General features: G+C 37.6%; 1 protein-coding gene across 4 annotated transcripts in view; it reads left to right on the forward strand.

Moving 5' to 3' along the window:
- The window catches only part of TASP1 (taspase 1), a 312,198-nt gene that overhangs the window by 156,306 nt on the left and 149,475 nt on the right, over positions 1–6,417 (forward strand). The window lies entirely within an intron of this gene.

A 6,417-nucleotide genomic window follows, 5' to 3' on the forward strand; every position in this document is an offset into this window, starting at 1 on the left:
TTTTTTTTTTTTTTTTCAGGTTTTTGCCATAGGGTGCACACATTCACCAGAGAGACAGAAAGAGGGAAAGTGAAGAAGGCCACTCCTCAAGGGTGATGGCCACATTGCAATCCTGTCTCCTCCATTTTCCCCTCAGATTTTGGGCATGCACACACAAGTGCCTGGTATGATTTTCAATGCTGCTGGTTCCAGGACTTGAGTCCTGGACTTTAACCACCTTGCCACCTGCGGACCCCTTTGAACCATACTTTTAATAAAATCTAGGTCCTCTTTTTGAGTCTGTACTAGAAAAGTCATTATCAGTTATTCATGAGTCGATAAGAAAGTGTGTTTGTGTGTGTGGGGGGGAGGCACCTGGGAGGTGGGGAATAAGGTCCCAAGGAATAATGTGCAGAAAGATTGTTTCCTATTTTCAGATTTTCATGATGCTTATACCAGATAATACTTCTGGTTGAAAAAATAATATTGGTTCATCTGTTTGCTTTGTTATTCCTCAAGTTACAGATCCCTCCAATATCCTAAAGCTTTATTAGGAGGGTGAACAGATGTGACTGTCTTCCTTTCCTTTCTGCTTTAATTTCTTGCACATTGACTACTGCCCCACTGTACTAGCAATCCGTCTAGTCCAGTAGCCCTCTTCTCCTGCTTACTGCTCACTCTGTGATCTTGACACAGGTGACTTTTTTCTTTTTGCCTGTGGCATAGGTCCTGGAGCATTCTCGGGTTTGCCCTGTTACTTTGACCTGTGTCATCTTGGCGTTTGTCACAGACTCTTCCTCTGTTCACTTATTTCCTAACCCAGGTTTGGGTCTTTGTTGAATTCTCTTCATCTCCCTGAATGGTTTCTCTTGGCGATTTGGAGTTATTGCCATTGTTCTCATGATATCAGTTCTCTTTTAGGATATTTGTTTCTGAGGTTGCATGTACACTGGGCTACTCTGTTGAAGTCCACATGGATCCTTTCTGACTTCCTCTTGACACGTCCTGGGGGTGTCATGTATATAAAAACAGATTCAGCAGGTTAAACAGAACACTTTATTTTTCATTCCCACCCTGTGGCCACCTTTTTCCTGGGTCCTCTATCTTTTAGTGACCTCATCATAATCTTTGTTCAGAATTCAGATCTTGGCATCATTTTCATATTTGTTGCTTCTTTCCATTTGTACTGACTTTCCCATTATTCTTGACCCATATCCCTTGCCTGTGTATTGTTGTAGCGTCTTCACTTAGATTCATTTTTTCTTGTAATAGCAGAAAAATATGGTTGTGAGCCTTTAACCTAGCAGGTGAAACCTAAACACAGATTAATGTTGAATCAAATCATAGTTACATAATGGCAAACAAATTGTTTTTCAGTCTTTCATTTTGAAAATATGAACATAATGTAATAATATGGGTTAATTTTTAATTTAATATTGATGGACATGAAAATGTTGACACTTATTACACATTAGCCTGTGCACATAATTGAGTATGATCTATGCTATATATGGAAAATTCTGTTTGAATGAACTGAAGTCTGAAATAGATAATTCATTATTTCATTTTATTTTCCTAGAGAAATTTCAGTTGATGTCAAGCGTTGTGTCAGTTTGTTTTCAGTCAATGTGTTGTTCAGTGAGTTCTTTGTTTACATGTTATTCTCATATCTACATGGTAGAAAAATTGAATTCTATTTTTAACTGAAATCTTGAGAGCCAGCCAGATTGTATCACTTTGGAAAAGAGATCCAAGCTCATATGATTGTTCACAACCCTCTCCTACTTTTTAAAATGATGATGTGTAAAAATATACTTCTTGAATATGATTTTATTAACTAGAATGCAGTGGATTGGTACAACTGTCAAATTGAAGTCTTCCTCTTTCCCCTTGGATATTTCCTCTTTTGCCCATCTTGTATCAGTTGAAGAAAGTGTCATATGATGGAAAATACCAGTAGTTTCCAGTTTGTGACATGCAACGTATCCTTTTAACTCAGATACCTAGCTTGTCATGTTACATCTTTCCCAATTTAGAAGAATAATCGCCATCAACCCACAGACCCCAAGAATGATAGTGTAGGTCTCCATTTCCTCCTGTCTATGGGGCTCTGTGTGGTTACTTCACTCTTGTCTGTCCTGGGGCTTTTGCCTGGAATGGAAATGCATGGCAGAGTTGGTTGATCAAGTCAGTGGAAAGGTAGATTACAAAATTTTGCAATTGTTTAGCCAAAATAAAGAAGACTTCTGCCTTAGGATGTTGTTGGAAATCCACAGACCTGGCCTACATTTTGGCTTTATATATCTTGGAAGGCTATAATTGAAAGATGGAGAGAAGACCGTTACGGTTATGACAGGTCTCTTCCAAGATCAGACAGGTGTTTTGGTCATTGGCCTGAGGGATAAACTTCAGCATCTTGTTCTCGTCTCTGAAAATACTGGAGCTCATAATCCCTACTCCACAGCTGTGAGTACCTCAGGTATTTGCTGCTTTCATGACCCATTTTTCATAACGTTCACCTTGTCAGTCACTTACTGATGAAAAGCAATATTTTTAGGTAAACATAGAGCATATGCTAAGACATTGCATAGACAAAAGAGCACTGGTAAATGAAAGAACGTTAGTATTTGGGAGACCTTAAGGGTTGTTTAGTATCATAGTGTAATTGCTTTGTCAACATTTTTGATACAACTCTGGAGTTAACAATAGCTTACTTGTGTGTGTATATATATATATATATATATATATATATGTGTGTGTGTGTGTGTGTATATATATACACACATATATATATATACACACACACACATATACACATATATGTATATATATATATTTTTTTCTAATGACTCATGATGGTGCAAAATTTAGATTACAGAGATGTAAAAGTTAGCAAGGCATTAAAAAAAACCATCATCTCTTGAGTAAAATATTGACATAAAATTTATAAAGTGTATTTAAAATAGATGGCTTATGACATCTGATCCTTCAACTACATTTTTTTGTTTGTTTTTTGGCTTTTTTTTTTTTTTTTCAGGTTTTTGCCATAGGGTGCACACATTCACCAGAGAGACAGAAAGAGGGAAAGTGAAGAAGGCCACTCCTCAAGGGTGATGGCCACATTGCAATCCTGTCTCCTCCATTTTCCCCTCAGATTTTGGGCATGCACACACAAGTGCCTGGTATGATTTTCAATGCTGCTGGTTCCAGGACTTGAGTCCTGGACTTTAACCACCTTGCCACCTGCGGACCCCTTTGAACCATACTTTTAATAAAATCTAGGTCCTCTTTTTGAGTCTGTACTAGAAAAGTCATTATCAGTTATTCATGAGTCGATAAGAAAGTGTGTTTGTGTGTGTGTGGGGGAGGCACCTGGGAGGTGGGGAATAAGGTCCCAAGGAATAATGTGCAGAAAGATTGTTTCCTATTTTCAGATTTTCATGATGCTTATACCAGATAATACTTCTGGTTGAAAAAATAATATTGGTTCATCTGTTTGCTTTGTTATTCCTCAAGTTACAGATCCCTCCAATATCCTAAAGCTTTATTAGGAGGGTGAACAGATGTGACTGTCTTCCTTTCCTTTCTGCTTTAATTTCTTGCACATTGACTACTGCCCCACTGTACTAGCAATCCGTCTAGTCCAGTAGCCCTCTTCTCCTGCTTACTGCTCACTCTGTGATCTTGACACAGGTGACTTTTTTCTTTTTGCCTGTGGCATAGGTCCTGGAGCATTCTCGGGTTTGCCCTGTTACTTTGACCTGTGTCATCTTGGCGTTTGTCACAGACTCTTCCTCTGTTCACTTATTTCCTAACCCAGGTTTGGGTCTTTGTTGAATTCTCTTCATCTCCCTGAATGGTTTCTCTTGGCGATTTGGAGTTATTGCCATTGTTCTCATGATATCAGTTCTCTTTTAGGATATTTGTTTCTGAGGTTGCATGTACACTGGGCTACTCTGTTGAAGTCCACATGGATCCTTTCTGACTTCCTCTTGACACGTCCTGGGGGTGTCATGTATATAAAAACAGATTCAGCAGGTTAAACAGAACACTTTATTTTTCATTCCCACCCTGTGGCCACCTTTTTCCTGGGTCCTCTATCTTTTAGTGACCTCATCATAATCTTTGTTCAGAATTCAGATCTTGGCATCATTTTCATATTTGTTGCTTCTTTCCATTTGTACTGACTTTCCCATTATTCTTGACCCATATCCCTTGCCTGTGTATTGTTGTAGCGTCTTCACTTAGATTCATTTTTTCTTGTAATAGCAGAAAAATATGGTTGTGAGCCTTTAACCTAGCAGGTGAAACCTAAACACAGATTAATGTTGAATCAAATCATAGTTACATAATGGCAAACAAATTGTTTTTCAGTCTTTCATTTTGAAAATATGAACATAATGTAATAATATGGGTTAATTTTTAATTTAATATTGATGGACATGAAAATGTTGACACTTATTACACATTAGCCTGTGCACATAATTGAGTATGATCTATGCTATATATGGAAAATTCTGTTTGAATGAACTGAAGTCTGAAATAGATAATTCATTATTTCATTTTATTTTCCTAGAGAAATTTCAGTTGATGTCAAGCGTTGTGTCAGTTTGTTTTCAGTCAATGTGTTGTTCAGTGAGTTCTTTGTTTACATGTTATTCTCATATCTACATGGTAGAAAAATTGAATTCTATTTTTAACTGAAATCTTGAGAGCCAGCCAGATTGTATCACTTTGGAAAAGAGATCCAAGCTCATATGATTGTTCACAACCCTCTCCTACTTTTTAAAATGATGATGTGTAAAAATATACTTCTTGAATATGATTTTATTAACTAGAATGCAGTGGATTGGTACAACTGTCAAATTGAAGTCTTCCTCTTTCCCCTTGGATATTTCCTCTTTTGCCCATCTTGTATCAGTTGAAGAAAGTGTCATATGATGGAAAATACCAGTAGTTTCCAGTTTGTGACATGCAACGTATCCTTTTAACTCAGATACCTAGCTTGTCATGTTACATCTTTCCCAATTTAGAAGAATAATCGCCATCAACCCACAGACCCCAAGAATGATAGTGTAGGTCTCCATTTCCTCCTGTCTATGGGGCTCTGTGTGGTTACTTCACTCTTGTCTGTCCTGGGGCTTTTGCCTGGAATGGAAATGCATGGCAGAGTTGGTTGATCAAGTCAGTGGAAAGGTAGATTACAAAATTTTGCAATTGTTTAGCCAAAATAAAGAAGACTTCTGCCTTAGGATGTTGTTGGAAATCCACAGACCTGGCCTACATTTTGGCTTTATATATCTTGGAAGGCTATAATTGAAAGATGGAGAGAAGACCGTTACGGTTATGACAGGTCTCTTCCAAGATCAGACAGGTGTTTTGGTCATTGGCCTGAGGGATAAACTTCAGCATCTTGTTCTCGTCACTAGATAGTGAGGAATGAGTAGGGAGTGAGTGAGATGGAGGGTGACAGGAGTTGACCTTGCAAACTCTGATTAACATTCTGGCATTATGAGAATTTGCCTAGCTAGGGAGGCAGCAGAGCAGGCATATGAATTCTTGTCTGGACCCTTCCAGCTATGGGACCTTGGTAAGGGGATAATATCTACCATTGCTGTGAGGATTGTACTTCTTGGCCCAGAGAAGGGATTCAGTACTTATTATATTTCTTTTTTTTTTTATAATTTATTTACATTCATTCACTATACATCATTACAGCAAACAAAATGAAATTTCCCATCCAGAATACACTGTGTATTGGCTCAGTCAAGCTCATCAACATATGTGTTATTGTCAACAAATAATTTTCCATTTGTTTCCTGTATATTTTGTTATTTTCGCCATCCTTGTTTCCCTATCTATCTCTCTCCCCCTCTGCCATGTCTCACCTTCCTCCCACACTGTCTCTGGTATCCATGGTTGTTTTCTATGCCTTTTCTCCCCACTTTATTTATTCACTAATGAACTTAATTAATCTAAATACAAGTACAGCTGATATATACATATCCATGAACACAAGTCTGACTTTAGGCATAAACCTCAGTGAGTAGAATGAACATACTATAAAGTAGCACCTAGATGGGACTATATAGCTTACTGCAGTCATCAAATATTCTTTTTAATTTCAAGAAAAATAGTTTTCATGTTTTTCTTTTTCTCCTGAAACTTTTTTTTAATTAATTAATTTACATTCATCCCCTAATCATCATCACAGCATACAAAAAGTGATTTCCCATCCAGAATATACTGCATAGTGGCTTAATCATGTATGTTATCATCATCAATAATTTTCCATTTCTAGTTTCACACACACACACACACACACACACACACACACACATATATATATTTACCCCTATGTCTGACCCTCTGCCCTTTCCCACCCTCTTCTCACACTATCTCTGATGTCTACAGTTGTCTTCCATTCCTTTTCCCCCC

The sequence above is a fragment of the Tupaia chinensis genome, unplaced genomic scaffold (assembly GCF_000334495.1).
Source record: "Tupaia chinensis unplaced genomic scaffold, TupChi_1.0 Scaffold000101_1, whole genome shotgun sequence".
In the NCBI taxonomy this organism is placed as follows: Eukaryota; Metazoa; Chordata; class Mammalia; order Scandentia; family Tupaiidae; genus Tupaia; species Tupaia belangeri.